General features: G+C 41.0%; 1 protein-coding gene across 11 annotated transcripts in view; it reads right to left on the reverse strand.

Moving 5' to 3' along the window:
• Window positions 1-13,417, reverse strand: part of ARPP21 (cAMP regulated phosphoprotein 21) — a 172,230-nt gene extending 158,813 nt beyond the window's left edge. For 3 of the 11 annotated variants that reach the window (XM_045297649.1, XM_004704063.2, XM_004704064.3), the window contains exon 1: window positions 12,046-12,837. The gene's annotated coding sequence lies outside the window, so the exon portion shown is untranslated. Of the gene's footprint in view, window positions 1-10,055; window positions 10,113-10,618; window positions 10,663-12,045; window positions 12,841-13,346 lie in introns of those variants that run through there. The other 8 variants (XM_045297648.1, XM_045297641.1, XM_045297645.1 and 5 more) reach the window with 7 other exon arrangements.
• Between the last annotated feature and the right edge of the window lie 3,998 nt (window positions 13,418-17,415).

The raw sequence follows: 17,415 nt of genomic DNA on the forward strand, positions 1-17,415 counted from the left end.
GGGGTGGGGGGGTGGGGGGGGTTGGAGGGGCGTTGGGGGGCGGTATATGTATTACTGAATGAGTAAGTTAAATTTAATCCTTACAACAATCTAATTTCAATCAATGAGGAAGGTGACGTTTTAAAAGCTTAAGAAATTTGCCAGTAAGTTGCAGAGTTGGATTTGAACCCAGCTCTGGGATTCAATATCCTTATTTTTCTCTTCTTCTCCTCCTCCTTCTAATTCTCCTCCTCTTCTTCTTCTTCTTCTTTTAAACAACTATTCTTGATAAAAGCTCCTTTTAATCATGCCACTAATACTGTGGTAGAATTCTATCTTATTTCCCAGGGGAAAAGTTGCATCATCAGAGTTTATGGACAATGTAAAACTGACACATGACTATGGAACAAAAAAACCACTTCAACCATAGAGATTACAAAATGCAAATGGTCTTAGAAATAATTGCTAATCTTATGGTTTTATAGGTAATTCATGAAAGGAGGTCTTAATACTCCATTGTATGATATTTGCACATGTATGTCATCTGGACAATGTAACCAGACATCTCTTTGCCTCTGAATATTTAAATATATAATATCATCTCTTCCAATTGAGAAAACAAACAACAAAAGGAACAGCAAAACAAACAGGCTTTAAGAAGTCATCCTTGAGCGACTACATGTCAAAGGGTTTACCCTATTAGTTACAAAAGCACATATAATTCCTTTTCCCTCTAGTCATCGGCACTCTTGAAGTTCATCTATTAAGGATTCCTATATTTGTTTCAAATGATTTCCATTTCCGTTCTCAAATGCATAAATATGGAATTTCACAATAAACTCATTGGGGGAAAATCTACTTTTTAATTCTAAACAGATATTCTGCCTTGTGTATTATAGTTTTCTCTGATAATATCAGGTAACTTAAACTTGAGCTGTATTTAAAATTCTAATTCAATTTGAAGGAGTTGATTGCATCTGTAGTAAGTAACATCTTATTTGGGGGGATCAAAAAGGAAACCATTATTGGCTCATCCCAACTCCATGTATATGTGTCTTAATCAATTGATTTCCTGTCTCTTCTGTTAGAAAGCTACCTAATGGATGGTTTTAACCTGAGGTCCATTACCACCAATGGTAGTTACTAATCAAAATGACCATGGTTGCTCACGCTTCAGTGTTTCTATTCTGGAAACCTCAAAGAATACTCGTTGTCAACTGTCCTAATTAACTTTGTTGGTTAAAAAAAAAAAGATTTATCTCATTTGTCAAAATTAACTTATATTTCTCTATGATCCAAGATATAGTCCAACAATCATTTTTTATTTTCCTCTTACTCTGTTATTCACCTCATTGTTCAAAGTGTTAAATACAATCAGCTCTTAGAATTGTTTATAAAAATTGTTTATTGAATCATAAAGTGTAAGATCTCCCAAATAAAACCCTCAATACATATATTTTAAATTAGAATGAATAAATGAGTGAATGCCATTGATGCCTGAAATAAGGACAAACTTGTCTCACTATCACACGTGAACTCACTTTAGCTTGCATGGATATTTCCCTGCAGTGGGACCCAGACATGTTTTTTAGATTTCCCTGGTTATAACACTAGTCATATAGAATCTATTGCTTTCTACATGCGCCTAAAGCTCGCCATGCTCTCAGAGAAGAAAGAAAATATGCTTCTTATTTCTCTGAGTTAAGATACAATGAACTCATGCTCATCCATCTTTGGAAATTGGATGGATGAATGGGCGCTGACGCAGCCAGAATCACATTTGCCATTATTTGCTGGGGAGTCAATTCTGACTCTTGACAACCCCATGAGCACATACTAGAACTGCCCCACAGAGTTTTCAAACTATGACCTTTTAAGAAATAAAATGTCAGGTCTGTCGTCTGAGGCCCCACTGGGTGGGTTCAAGCCATAAATCTTTTGGCTAATAGCCCAGCTCTTAACTGTTTGCACCATCCAAAGAACCTAGAAAAATATGTCCACTTAGCATTTCTTAAAGTGCATGAAATAAATTCTGGAAGCAAATTAATTTCACCCTTTAATCAGTTTGATCCTTTTTCTTTTTGCAAACCAAGATTATTCTTATAAATGAGAGCAAAACATTATCCAGGTCTTAATCATCCAGGGATTAATAAGTGGTTGGCCATTTCATCCTGGTGTATCTTATCCTCATTCATTCCCAAGTAGCAGAGAGAGGTGAACACCTCCCCTTAATTAGACCTGGTTTAAGGAAAGCAGAAAGGTTCTGAAATGCTCTGATGTGTCAGTATTATCTTATCCTTCCCAACTTCATCTTACTTGCTAGTCGAATGCTGCCTACTTACCCAGTCCTGTAGAGAAGTGGATGTATTTTCCACTCTCTGGGTCACCTTCACCACAGTTAATCCCTCCAAGCACACGTAGCCAAGAATGATGAGTCATCTCTTGCTGTGTGTACTAATGATTTGCAAAGTGTGAGCTCTCTGCTTCCTCGCCTTTCTGATATTAATTCTAATACCATTCTACATACGTGATACATGTCTTCAGCACGTTGTACTTGCTGCTTATTGACGTCACGGTGATTGCACCTCATAGTGACCCCTTCTGTACGAAGCACAAGTGCGCCCTAGGCTTTTGAAGGACGTGACATTCAGAGCAGAGAGCCAGGCCTGACTGGAGGGGATCAACCTTTGGTTAGTAGTCCAGAGCCTAGCCATCTGTGTGTCACCCAAGCAAGCCTGTATTTAGCCTGAACAGACACTGCTTTCAGTGACATATTCTTCTCATGGAAACCTAGTCAGTGCCTGAGCTCTGAAGTCGAAGGATCTGTGTAAAGCCCACAATCAGGCCTAGCTTGTTCCATTTCTGTATACGAAGGCAACTGCTTTCTTTTTCAGAAAGATGAATGAATGTCACATCCCCTTAAGCTGAAAATTCAAGGAGAAAACAAACAAACAAAAGCAGAGAACAAAATCTTCATCAAGAGATGATGTGAAATCCTGAGTATAAGAAGGCATCACCATTATAAAATCTACCTTTAATTCAACAAACATGGAGGACATATTTGCCACATGCAAAGAACACACGGGCCAAGAACTGCTAAGGACAGTGAAGGGACCTATTGGGAAATATACTTTGGGGCTAACTCTTGCCACTTTCTGTGAGTTCGTTAGTTGACTATTGTCGTATCACATTCAATCATTACTATCTGGGGTAGGGGGTGGGGCGGGGCAGAATGTGTTCATCCTCGTCTTGCCTTTTCACTTGTCTGTTTTCCAGCAACTATCAGAAGAGCAAGGCATTATCAATTTACTTCCACTCATCCTCCAAGAAGTTCCCTGGGAGAACTTTCACCATGCTCTCTCCCAAAGAATGGGCGGTATCCAATTATGCTAAAACAATAGCACTCAATTATTGGATACATTTACTGCATTGCATGACTCACCTTCTTTTGTGCTGAACACTACTTGTGGTTCTCCATTTCCTGATAAGGGAACTGATTAAACTCCAATTATGGGAGAAGTTTCCTCCTGTCTCCCTGGCCGTTTTCTCACACGAGTGGTACAGACTCATTTCAGCAAAATTAAGCACAGATATTTTAGATCAGAGGCCAGATCAGCTGCTCTGTCCAAACACCTCACCCAGTGCTAGGAGACCGGAAGCCAAAGCATTCTGAGGGTGTGTCAGGGAGCTGGGCAGCAAGCCCAAAGCTTCGCTCGCCTTCTGTCTCCGAGTTAGTTGAAAAATGCATCTCATCACCCCTATTCCCCTACTCTCCGGTCTGTTAGCAGAGGGCTCCTGATTCTTCCCTCCTAGCTTCTTTCTAAGCCTTCCCTGTCCAACAATTCATTAGTTTCTTTAGACATCCATTTTAGATCATAGAAATTACACAATAAAAATGCCTTGGGAGAGATAAGACCTATGAGTCTATATTTACTTTTAGTCAATTCCAATTTGGGGCTATTCTCTCACTAAGAGACTAACAAGAGATAAACTCTTATTCAGTTCAGCATCATGATTTTCACACATACGTATTTGCAAAAAGCAGTTGCTACCTTGGCTAGTCACAGAAAGAGTACCACTAGTTAACAACTGTCATGATCAAATCACTGTATGTGTGGCAACTAGAAAGGATCTGTACTTTGTGTTTAAAATTAAAAATCAAATAAAATCTATAAAATGAAGATATAGAATCAATAAGTGATCTAAAAATTGCTAAGGTTACATAACCAGAAATGGTTGAGATTGGACTGCTGTTGCTACACATTTTTTCTAATCAGAGGAAACAAAGAAGTATAAAGGGGTTTAGGCCATAGGCATCGGCACATTATTAGATATTAACTCAACTCTGGAAGCCAAAAGCATAATGTGCAGGTGGTGAGTTGGCATTTATAGACCTACTTCTCGGTAAGGTGAGGTTTGGATACCCTCCTATATTTACACCTAATTCCCTGGGCCTGTCATTTTAATCTAAAATTGGCCCATTTCTCCAACCTGAAGAAGTCAGTGAGCCATTCACCTCCTCAGTCAAATCTCTCTTCATCACACATTGCACTCACCTGCTCCTTCTCAGATTAATCCCAGCATCCCTTTCATATCACAAATCCATTAGTTCTAGCCTGACTCTCAAGTGGCAGCTCTGGTGAATTCAAACTATCTCTTTATATAGCTTCACATGCCATATTTGAAAAACAATGCAAACATTATAATTATTTATGGGTTGAAATAATATTCCTCTTGAAGGGACATTTACGTTTTTATTCTAGAATATGTATAGGTTTTTACAATTCTCTCACTGGCATCTAGTCAATACTGACTCACAGCAATTCCTGGTGGGAATCTGAGACTGTACCTGTGTACAAGAGTCGAATTCCTGATTTTTTTCTCCCATGGACCTGCTGGTGGTTTTGAACTGCTGACCATGAAGATCGCAGCCTAACGCTTACCTACTACATCACCAGGGCTCCTGGTACAAGCTCTGCCCCAGCTATGAATACTCTTTCATTTCTAGATGCTGACAATCATACTATTAAAAATTAAGCCATCCATACTTGGAAGTAAAGACTATCAATTTAATAATAATTACAGAGTCAGGCATACAGTTCTTAGATGGCTTAACAATGCTAGGAATAAGCAGGAGCAACCACATGCACATTTAACATGATTATATGCTATATTATTTTATCTTTCCAGATCCCTTAGTAATTATGAAAATTTCAGGGTTGAAGAAAGAGTTTAATATTCACAGAGAAAACATGTGCTATATCTAAAGTTAAATCAGCACTAGATTTTATAAAACGAATAATTCTTAATGCCAGCGAGTTGTCTGTGCTGGGTTTTAAATTTTTACCTATAGTGTGAAGGCAGTTGATTGATAATCTTCTAAAATTCTTATACTACGACCAACATGTATGAATATATTTAAGATAGGGAAAATATTAAAATCTGAAACTATCTGAATTGAAAATATTAACTTAATCCCCATAAACCAGTTAAAAGACATAGGATAATACTTATGGCTGAAAAATCCTGAAGTTAATTTGGTAAATTTCAACACTTGTAATACAGCTATTAAAGAACCAACATTTGGCTATTGATTTTTAATTTATGTTTTGAGTGCCTTATTTCCCACTTCATGGTCTTTTAATAATATTCCATATTTTATTAAGAGAATAAAATCGTCTTTAGAATATTCTAAAGAGGCAGTGACTGAAGCTTGCAAATGCTGTAGAAGTCTTGATTTATCATGTACTTACATGGAGTCAATGTGTTTCATTGTCCAACAATTATTTGAAGCTTAAATTAAACTGGATGTTAACATGATTAGGATTTCCACCCAAGTTCAATACATCTTAATAAGGAAAATGCTAAAAAAAAAGATCAATATGTTGTACAGATACTGCCTTATCAATAGTAATAGGCCTTCATGTGAAGATTTTATCTTGTGACTTTAGGGACATTAAAAAAAAGCCCAAACAAATAAATTTGATAGCTTTTCATTTTCCATTGAGTTTGCGAACAAACAAAAGTTAACAATTACAGACAACTTTTGTATTTGAGTAGGTTTACCTTCTGTTTACCAGTGAGTAGCGGTGTGACCACCTGAAATCAATTCAAAATACTAAACGATTCAAGCACAGCTGAGCCTTTGGACTTATGTGCCATGCAATATTATCTGTGGATGCGGACAATAAGGCTTTAGGACAGGATGTTCAATTTTGTTTTCCAAAGATGTTGAAATATTTTACCTCAATTATTAGTGTTGATTCTTAATTTCAGCTAGGTCAAGATAAATAAAAAAGCATTCTCTCTCTCTCAAGTTTAATTCTATGGACTGGAATATTCTGAAATACTCAGATTGTGTCTAGGACATTAGAAGGGAAATTGCTAAATATACCAAGACCATTCCTCTGATTTCCATTTCTCTATACATGGCCCTGGTTCTTATCCCAAGTATTTGGTGTGTAATAAAGACGCAGCCAAGGATAATCCCAATTCCAAATATTAAGTATATTGAAAATTTTCAGACCTAAATTTGGTTCCCAAGCATTTGAGTTCTTCTTTTGGAAGTCTCTCTCACAAAGAATGATTTCCTAGCTAGTGCGGGTGTCAGGAAGAGATGACCAGGCTTGCCTAGATAGATAACCTTTGTGAATCATCTCAACGAAGGATGAAACCTATAGTGAAAAAAGATTGCATGCACTACACACTTCCATGGAGAAAAACTACTCACAATATGCTGATAAAAATTGCCAACATAATTGTAATAAAAAGTGATGCGCAATTGTTTTTATGTGTAAAATCGTACAGCTTTCTTTTCGATTGGAATCCAATTTAATTTGCAACCATCTTAAAACCTATGTTCTCAGTTACCCGAGTGGGGTTATGTTGTTAGCAAACTTTAATATTTTGTGTGTAGCCCACAATGGATTTCTAATTTAAGAATTGTCATATCATTTTAAAGTGAAATGTGAGAATGGAACTAAGAGACCTGTTTTAAAAAGGGCAATTATAAGTGGGTCCTGGCCCCCCTTAACTGGAGAAAATGAAAATTTTCTGTTGCCAGGTAAAAGGACAGCTTCAAAGTTTATTACTCTGCATTATTTATGAATTTATGACTGAGAAACATGAATATATGCCTTGAGTTAAACTATTTTGGATGAATCCTTCACATTTTGACAAGTCACAATTGTAATTTTATCCTAATAATATCACTTGATCACAAAATTTATAAATAAAATGCTTACAATCTCTCACATTGATAGAGTGTTCTAGATGCCTGGTGGTTAAAGTGCGGCTTGCTAACTGAAAGGTTGGCGGTTCTAACCCACCAGCGGCTCCATGGGAGAGAAATGTGGCAGTCTGCGTCCGTAAAGATTTGCAGCCTTGGAAATGCTCTGGGCACTTTCACTCTGTCCTCTAGGGTCACTGTACGTCTGTATCCATTTGATAGCCATGTATCGGCGTTTTGTGCTTGTTTTTAAATAGGGTTTCTCTGATTTAGAATCGGTTCCAAGGCAATTCATTGTTGTTGTTTTCTGTTGTTTTTATGGGTAATATTGAGGTGCATATTGCACTAAGGGCTATAAAAATTAGCCAGAAGATACTTCCTTGCAGAAAGTGTGCAGAGGAATTTAAAATGTTGATCTACTGTGGACATAGACAGTGATTAACTCGACTTGGTACTATGAGGGTCTATGCTGGCAGGAAAGAGGGGCACATCATGATATTAAAGGTTAAACCTGAAAGTAGAGAGTCAGTTTGGTGTCTTTTCAGTTATTCCTCTGTGTTCTGCTTTTCAATATTCCTTCAGTTGTCTTGATACAATTATATCAATTCATCTTTTGGTTTGTCTGAATAAATATTTCCCAAGACACAGATATACCCCAATTATTTCAGAAAAAGGTTCATTCAAAATGTTTAATAGACGTTTTAATCCTTAAGAAAATGTCAGAGAGGATTTGGAGTCCCCAAGATTTATATATATAATATATATAATACATATGTATATAAAACAACTAAAATCCCACTATATTCCTTTGGTAGTCTGTCTCAAGTGCTATTTCTTTATCAAGCATATTTTAGTTAACATGTAAGAAATATCAATACTCAACAACTCAGCTAGTATCTACTCCTCCTCATTGAAATAAAAGGGTTGTGATGTAAACAGAAATGATAAATACTTTAAATACTGAAAGCCAAATTTAATCCAAGATGAGAAAAATTAATTCCAATGGTACAACTCTGAGGCTCTGAAAAAAATTAATATATTAGAATTTGGCTTAATTTTTCCTTAAAGAAAAGAAAACATAGCAGAAAACTAAGAAGAAAAGGTGGCAGGAGGAAAAAAATGCATAGCTGGGCACAGATACCTCTTGCCAGTGTTCTTCTTCCGCTGCCACAGACCTTTGGCATTAACTCAGCTCATTACTTAAACCACATTTGTCATATCTAAGTTTAACTGGTGGAATGAAAAATAAAGGAAGCACAGGTAGAAGAAATGCAGAACTTCAGCACCCATAGACTTCCGACAAGTAAAGAACCGCGGTTTAAAGTGAGGAAATGTACATTGTACAAGTTCACATTATGGATGTGAAATATTTCCAGAACTTCACAGGTAACGATGATTTTTTTAAGGAAGCCAATTGTGTGTGTGTGTGTGTGTTTGATTAGAGATTCATTAATTTCTAAACACTCTACCACCATGTGGTACCAGTTAGGATGATGCAAAATACTCACCATAGGAAGAAAAGGCTTTCAATGTAGACATAATTTTAAGTCCCCCATTCTTCCCTAATCTTATCACAAAGCAGATTTGAATTAATAACTTATAGACAAGTAGCTCATTTGCAATCTCCAACCTTATAGACTTCTAATGGCCTCCTCATACTAATGAGAAGTCTAGATCAAATACACTTCTGGCTACCTACTGTGTATATTGTCTTTCAGTGGCTGACTCATTGCACACTCTACTCATGTATCTTATTATTATCTTGTCTACAGAAAAAATACACATTGAATGCAGATGAAAATTCCCACTGACTTCAGGAGCTCAAGAATGGTATCAGAATGGTAGTTCAAATGGCATAATGACTAAGAAAAATATTACCGCCAGGATTCATTTCCTGAATTGCTAAATTAAAAGGGAAAAATTGCAATAACCCCTACCACGTCACTGCATCAGTAGTTTTGTTTGTTGATATTGCCGCAAATTTTATTTTCATAAACATTTACAAAATCCAGATCAACTTTTCCCATTATTTTAACATCATCTTATATGATTCATTTATCATTTAAGCCAAGGAAACTGTCCACTTTCTTATTTATTACTTAATTTTGAACAATTTATCACAATACCTAACTCACATCACTCTGGAAAAAAATTGAATTATAGTATGTTGTTAATATGAAGATGTCATTTCTGATTGAACATTCATACTTTCTACTTTAAGATAGGTGTTCTGTGCACATGCAAACAGTGCAGACAGATGGCTTCTTGAATTTTATGCTCTATTGTCTTTATTCAGATATTTTGCCCTTTATTTGAACATTTCAAGTTACCATCTAGAATAACACTTAACTTTCACTAGTCAGTGGTGCTTAGGTAAAAGTCGGGAGAGAACACAAGCTAAATAGTCTATCAAGTTCACTGCAAACCTCCCACAACCCTGCACAAAGACTCCAAGTGCATGAAAGAAAGTGAAAAATTCAGTTAGCCAAGTTTCAGGTTACCATAATCTCTTAGAAGCTTGTTTTTTATGTGCCAAGCATTTTGTTTTACAAGTTCCAAACCCTTCAGCGCAACAAAAATGTAGGAATTTGACGTTATTTTTGCACTTCTCACCACCCAAGATTCTGACAGTTTGTATCAAAAATAGTACGCATGCTAGAACTTCTCAATCAGTATCTCCCTCAAGTTTTAAGGTGCTCGAATCATTGAGTCTTCTTTCTAAGAATTACTGAAGAGGTTCATGAAAACACATACCAACTTCTCATGTGTAGTTCTCGCATGAAAAATGGATTCTTATTCATACAGTATAAAAGGACCTAAGTTAGCACATCCAGTAGGCAGACTTTACCTTTTCAAATATCCTCCTCCTGTATCCATAACCACACACTGCTCTGTCTTCCATCACGCTTCGTTTATTGCTGAGTGTGGCGCTCCCTCCTTCATTAAATACTATTAAAAATAGACTGCATAGAACTCCCCAGTGGAGCATGCTCTAACAGGGCTATTGCTACAGTTCTCAAGGAAACCATACTCCGCTGGGATCTAAGAGGGAAAGCGCTGGGAGACTGGCAATTTACAAATCTAATACCGCACACAGCCCTGTCTGGATCTGAAGACTGCAAAGAGAGAAATCAGTATGCAGTGAAATGAAGTCACCCAGAAACCGAGAGTTAATTTATGAAGCTTTGTTTCTTTCAATGAGCCTCACTTAGGCAGAGTCCTCTGTTAAATCAGTTTTCACCTAGAGAACTTTGTTACATTGCTTATCGAGGAACAGAAAAGGCAAATTAATACCCAACAATCTAACCCAACAATCTAAATACATAACCATTGAAACGTCTTAAAAATCACATTCAAGCCAAATCCTAGTAGTCTTCAGAGGCTAAGGATGGCAACAGCATCTTTGTGTACCTTTTGCGATGAGGAAGTAAATTCCTGGAAGAACACACCTACACGCACTCTCCAGAAATATTTTTAAATGGTCTGTTAGCAGAAGTGGTAAAAAGAAGTAAAACAAGGGGACAACAAAGAAAATATGAGATCAAACACAAATACATACCTTTAAAATCAGACCTGTCAGTCTGCAAAGCATGCATACATAATCTCTCACATGCGCTATGGATCATGAGTGCAGTTGAAGCAATTACTGCCACGACAGTACAATAATCAGCTATTTGAAAAAACACAGCTATAGAGCTCAGCTTCCAAATTACTGCCTTTCGTCAAATTGAAGTTAATGAAAATCTGATTAAGACCCACAAGCCCTGTGGTAGCACAAAGACAGATCAGAGATATACATGTATTTACTTTAAATCGCATTAAAGGTTTTCTGACTTTTACCAAATGACCACCCATCTTCTCATTTCCCTCCCTGCTTTCTTGAAACAGTCTCAGTAGTTTTGATCTCCAGTGGATGAGGAAGGGGTGGGAATCAATTCAATTCATTCAGCCTTTGAGCAAAATTACATGCAGGATCATTTCAACTTGGGGGAGGGTGCCATTCTTGAGTGAGAGACTCAAGTGTCACATAAATGCATTTGAAAAATCAGAAACCTAAACACATTCTCTTGTGAAAGTGATTCCGATCAGTCTCACCCTGCACTTATTTCTCTCCCATCTCTACAACTTTCCGCTTTGTTTTCCTCTGAGGCTTGCCCTTTCTGTCCTTATCCTATGTCTGCTGGAAATGATCAGGTATGGCACTCAAGCAAGCTGATAAGCCAGGGAACCCATCCTGGGCTGTGTTTAAGCATGGATATTGAATCAATTGCTTTTCTGGAGAAACTTTCTAAACACCTGTCTAATTCAACTCAAGGGAACCACTGTAACCACCCGTATCCACGACTGAGACGAGACAACATGGAATTGCATGGCTGCAAGCAACACAGATTTCAGAAACATGTAGAAACAAACCTGAACACAGCCACCCTGCCCCCTCTGCCGCTGAACCTCTGGGGACCCAGGAACCCACTCCCCAGGGGACTGAAAATGGACTTTAATTCTCTGCTCCTAGTTTCTCTCTCTTTTGAAATGAAACAAGAACATTCCAAACTTTTTACCAAGGAACCTGCATAAATCACTGTAGAGGTATCCGTGGGGGTGGGGGTGGGATCACCCTTTTAAATGGACTTCTCTTCTATTTCTGCCTCTTTGCAGGGAGGGGGAGCCGACTCCTCCTTCAAGGAAACATGAAAACGAGAGACATGTGGAACAACAGCTTTCTCCAGACATTCAGACAAGAACCCATACAATGGAAAGCACACATTTATGGCAGAAAGAAAGAGACAGAAAATCCACAAAAGCGTGCAATGTTCACGTCGGAAGACCTTGAGTATTACCTGCACGAAACAGTGGCTATCCCCCCAGCGTCTTGGTGGCCTTGACTGATTTGATTTAGTTTTTGACTTTGACTAATATTGTTTCTCAATGATTGATTTCTTTGGCGTGGCTTTTTGTCTTTGCTTCTCTCTCTCTCTCTCTCTCTCACTCACTCTCTCTCTCTGTCGATTTATTTAACTGCTAATAAAAAAAAGCTCTCTACAGCATTCGCTGAGCTCCCTGCGGGGCTGAGGTGGCCACGGTTGTGGCGACAACGTGGAGGTGGTGGCTGCCGCTCTCGTCCCGGTGCCCCTGCTGCCTGATCTCCGCTCCGGGCGCGCTCCGAGGGCGCCGCCGCCGCCTTCGCTGCCCCGCGGGCTGCGGGGTGTGCGGGGAGAGGGCCGCCGGCCGCCTAAGTGCCCTTCAGTCCGTCTGTCCGTCTGCCTGCCCTCTGTGGCTCAGACTTGCAGCTAGGTGCCGGGTGTGCGCTCGCCAGAGCTCGGATGCTCCAGCGTTTCGCTGGCAGCCAGTCTTTGAGTCCGTCTGTCTGTCCCTCTGCGATGCCAGCTCCCTGTCCTCCTTGGCGGCGCCCTCAGCCTCTCTCCCTCGCCCTCTCCTCGGCCCTGGCCGCTTCCCTCAGACGGAGGAGGGCGTCTGGAACAGAGAAAGCACGCAAGTGCTTCTCTCTCTTTCTCTCTCTCTCTCTCTCTCTCTCTCTCTCTCTCTCTCTCGCTGCGCGCTCGCGCGCTCTCCGCGCGTCCTCTCCCGATCTCAGACTGATGGCTCCACCTGTCCGTCGCTCTGTCAGTCCTACCCAGAGCCAGACGGCCCCGATCGGTTGCTCGTCCCCGCGGCCCCTGCCCACCTGCCTCCGCCGTCTGCCCTTCCGCCCGCCCGGGTCCTCCCACGCGGCTGGCACTCCCGCCGGGGGCGGCGCCGGCTCCTCCCCGCACCCTGGCCCCGTCGGTCCCCGCCCGGATTTGGGGCGACGGGTGTGCCGCACGTGGCCCCGCAGCTCCTGCAGCGGGAGTCTCCGGTTCCCCCCCCCATCACCCCCCTCCCCCAAGAAGTGGGCATCGCCTGGCGCTAGCCGGTGCCCCGACCTCTCTGCCATCGGACAGGGCCTGAGCTGCCGGAGCTGGAACGCGGGCGCCCGCACCAGGTGCCATCGGTTCGCTGGTCCATCCTCCGCCAGCCCAGCGGCTGTAGACAAAAGCGCGAGAGCCACGCGCGGCGGCGTGAGCATCATTCATCAGAGGGGAAACTGGCACCTTGCCCCCTGCCCTGCACACCGCCTCCCAGCTCCCGGACAGTCACGCACCCGGCGCCCATCTCCAGGGTCTGGGTGCAGGAACCCACGGGCGTGCCGCTCTGGGGTCTCCTCCGGACACCTGGAGACACTAGGTGAAGCCTTACTCCGCTTGCTTCCTCCGGAACTCACTCTGCAGCCAACTCTGCAGACAATCCCATAGTCACACCTCACCCCACCCCACCCCCAATGATCTGTAGCTGGAGCTCTTGGAGATTTGTGGCTTTGAGCAAGACCCAAAGTGCTGGCTCTCAGCGCCAAATGTATGCGCCTTGGCGACTGTCCAGACGCCTGTCCAAAGCAGCACTGCTTTAGAATTGCCGCAGACACCTGGGCAGGGTAGGGCACAGGGCAGGGAACAAAGTTGACACCTGAAGAAAGAAGATCGCTGCTTTTGCTGTTTGTTCTGGAGATGTGCTATTTTTACTATCTGTACGTTTTTTTTCACTGTCTGGAGCACACAATTACAAAAAAGAAGTGAGGAGGGGTGCGGCGAGGGGATGGGGGGTGGGGGGAGGAAAGGCGTTGTGGAGAACAAGGGAATACATTTCCGGAATAACACCCACCCCTCCTGAGTGAATGTGGAGCCTACTTTTCCAACATTATAGGTCACCAGCCAAGATACATCACTCTGGCTTTCTGCCCCCAGCTGAGAGCAAGGCATTTGATTCTGGGCTTCTTTGCTAGGTTGTTATTAATGTGCAGCAAAATTACAGTTGTATATGCCTGCATGGGATTGCCAAAGCTCATTCTGACAGTATCCAGCAATTCCGTTTCTGTAATGCACAGGCTGAGTCTGCTGCAATGAACGCCCATCCCACGATATATTCAAGATAGAGAAAATGAACTTTTACCAGCTGCAATTAGGAGCCCCATGAATAGATAACAAATAAATAACTAGCATAAACCATGTTATGAAACTTTCCACATCCTTTTCGTTTCACTTACTGAAACCCATTCCTAATGACGGGCATTATAAACAGATTCATTTCAGGAAGGTTTTCTGCCATATTGTTCTATGAAATTAATTTCATCAGCTGTAGTCGTGTTCATCTGTGCTGAGATTTAGATTGTCAATCTCCAGCAGATGTGCACCGCTAGAAAATGCTGTGGAGGAAAAACAGGCTAGAGATGCGATGGTCTTTGATGAATAGAAAATTATTTTGCAACTATTAGAAATTATCTCCCTGGAGGTTCTGCCCTTGCTTGAATGAGAATGAATCTGCTGTATCAGGTTGCAGGCAAACCAAGCCTAAAGAATTGAGAGCCCTTACCTTCATCTATTTTTTGCCACCATTTCTACTGAGTCCTATCCAAAAGCGTTTGACACGCATTTCTCTCCCTTCTTCCAGTCATACGGAATTCAAGAGAAAATTAATTTTAAAAGTATTTCTAATTCACTGCCTTTGCTTCAACTCAAATCATGTTCTTAAAAAACCCAGTTTTCTTTGTTGGAAATTGTTGGGTGAAGTGGTGCAGGGTCATAAATCAGATGATTGGGATGGCGCTGGAAGAGGGTCAGTGTGTTCTGATTTCTTGCCTGGATAGGCCCTCACCTAAGTATCTCGCAGATAGTAAGTAAACTATTAATAGGAAACCTTACAATTTTCACTTAACACAAAGTCTTTCTGGAATGCTTCAGAGGTCACTTAAAAAACTGGAACTCGATTTTATAAACTAGATTAGAATTTATAGGCATTGGGCAGAGTGAGGGAAGGACTCCATTGGTTTTCTTAGTATTAACTCCATTGATTGGATAAGAAGACCGAAATAGAATGTTTCGATATCCTTACCAACACTGATGGCAAACTTTATTGTAATATCTCACTGTTTTAAAGCTGTATATTACAAAAAGCACCCTTAAAGAACATGAATTTTCTTTCACTGCATTTTTCTATCTTTTCTCATATTGTGTCAACACAGAATGATTTAGAAGGGCTTAAGTTTATCTGAGGTCATATAGGTAATTAGCATCCACATGCCTAGTTTTAAATGTTGTGTCCCAAAGTGGGACTGAAATACACTCTAGAGAATATTAGGCAGGCAGTGAGCAATAACTTATTCTAGTAATTTAGAAAGTGTCACCATTTTCTATTTCTTTAACCAGTTTGAAGGAGTTACTATTTTTTAAGGCCTTTGACACATTCCATATTGATTACCATGGGATTTGGTACAATTATTATCCACCTTACTTGATCTCTGGGTGACAGATATGAAATATCAATTTTGGAAGTGTTAACACATTTAAACAGTCTTACCTCTAAGGATGGGAGGTGATAGTGGAGAAAGAGGATGTGGTGCTGTTACTCCCTGGGTCTATGTACTTACTGGCTTATTTGGCACTAGGTTTTAAACGAAGAAACAGGCATGTAACCAGGTAAACCCAGCTTAGGGAGTTGAGCTCACCTATACCCAGGCTAACATCTCAGATTGTCGACAAGCTCCTTTAAACACATATTCCCCTAAGACACTAAATTAGTGCCCTTTAATGAAGCTCTCAAATTGGATTTTCAAAATACAGCAAATTGCTAAAATAGCCCAGCTACCTTTATAAGCACCTTTTCAGCTGAAGCGAGAAGTAGAATTTCCGTGCTGCTGAACTTCCATCACTTGTCAACAATTAGACTGCAAGGAGCTTCCCTTTAGGGCATACTCCCCCACCACAATAAAGGCCCACAAATCCCCTAGAGAGACTTCTCATTTGCCGATTTCCAGCAAAACAACCTAGAGTCTATTAAATGCCAGTCTTGGGTTTAAAAACCAAGAGTCTATTAAATGCCAGTCCTGGGTTTAAAACCTTACAAATATGTAAGCATGGCAGAAAAGGCAGGAGCAAATTCAAAAGCAGGGTGGGAGGTGAGGGTGGGTTAGCATTTTACCAGGGAAGTTGAGATCCCCATTCTTGTTTTGTGTGAAGCCAAAATAACTCTAAACCACATTTTAGAACATCAACAAAGAATGTTACATCACGTATGCATCTGAGCATGAAGAAATGTCACGATGCAAAGCAAAGAGGACTTGGGAGACTAGACACCAAATGTTCTGATGGCGCCGGTGTCTTGACGGGGAGCCATGTTTCCTCTGTCGCCTGCTGTGCACAGGCAGGACATTTTTCTCCACGAACTCTTGGAGTTCACAGAGTGGACCATAAATGAATGCTAGCCTGAAAACACACACACACACACACACACACACACACACACACACACACACACACTTTGCTAGGAATGCAAACAAACCAAGACATTGTCTCCCAAATGTATGTGTGTAGGGTTTTTTATGGACCTGCATCCAGATCAGAGGAGGGATGACATGAGGATGTACAAAAAACAGCTAAAGAGAGAGCTTTAGGAAACCCATCACTAAAACTCTTGAGCATCAATAACCAAGGACTGCTGATTAAACCGCAGACTGCTTTTTAACATTTCTTGGGATTAAAATGCCTTAGCATGGAGATGTTTCTCCCTGTGCCGCTCCCCCCCTCCCCATCACACACACCACCACCCATGTACCCCATCCCCCAAACCCTAAATCTTTTCCTCCTCTGCTCTCTGTGACCTCTAGGACCCATGGCTTGGGAGCGGCTAAGGCATACAGCGCTGGAATCAGAGCACACTGGAGCACGGACTCTTTATGATGGAAAGGGCAGAAATGCAGAGGCTGACTGCCCAGTAGGTCCTTTCTATTTGGCTCCTGTCATCACTGGCTTGCAAGAGCTGCTTAAGCAGGAGCCATTCTCAGTGCACTCTGGAGCCTGCCTAAGGTGTGTTTGTTTTTCTGAGAACTAGCCCGGAATGACTGCAAGCAGGCATGAAGCCGGGGCCTGAGTAGCATATATGTGAACACAATGGGCTTGAACATCAGAATAGCTGTGAGAATGGTGCAGGGCTGCACAGTTTTCTGTTGGATGGAGGGGTGCTCAGTCAGAACTCACTCATTGTCACCTAACAACAATAACAAAAACAACATGTGAACAGAGAGGTCAATATTAGCAACCCTGGCACACCAGGCATGATTCAGAGACTAATCTAACATCTGTCAAGCCACTGATCACGCTTGTTTGGCACCATGTTTTAAACAG

The sequence above is a fragment of the Echinops telfairi genome, unplaced genomic scaffold (assembly GCF_000313985.2).
Source record: "Echinops telfairi isolate 266 unplaced genomic scaffold, ASM31398v2 ScPeMD7_7420;HRSCAF=8458, whole genome shotgun sequence".
In the NCBI taxonomy this organism is placed as follows: domain Eukaryota; kingdom Metazoa; phylum Chordata; class Mammalia; order Afrosoricida; family Tenrecidae; genus Echinops; species Echinops telfairi.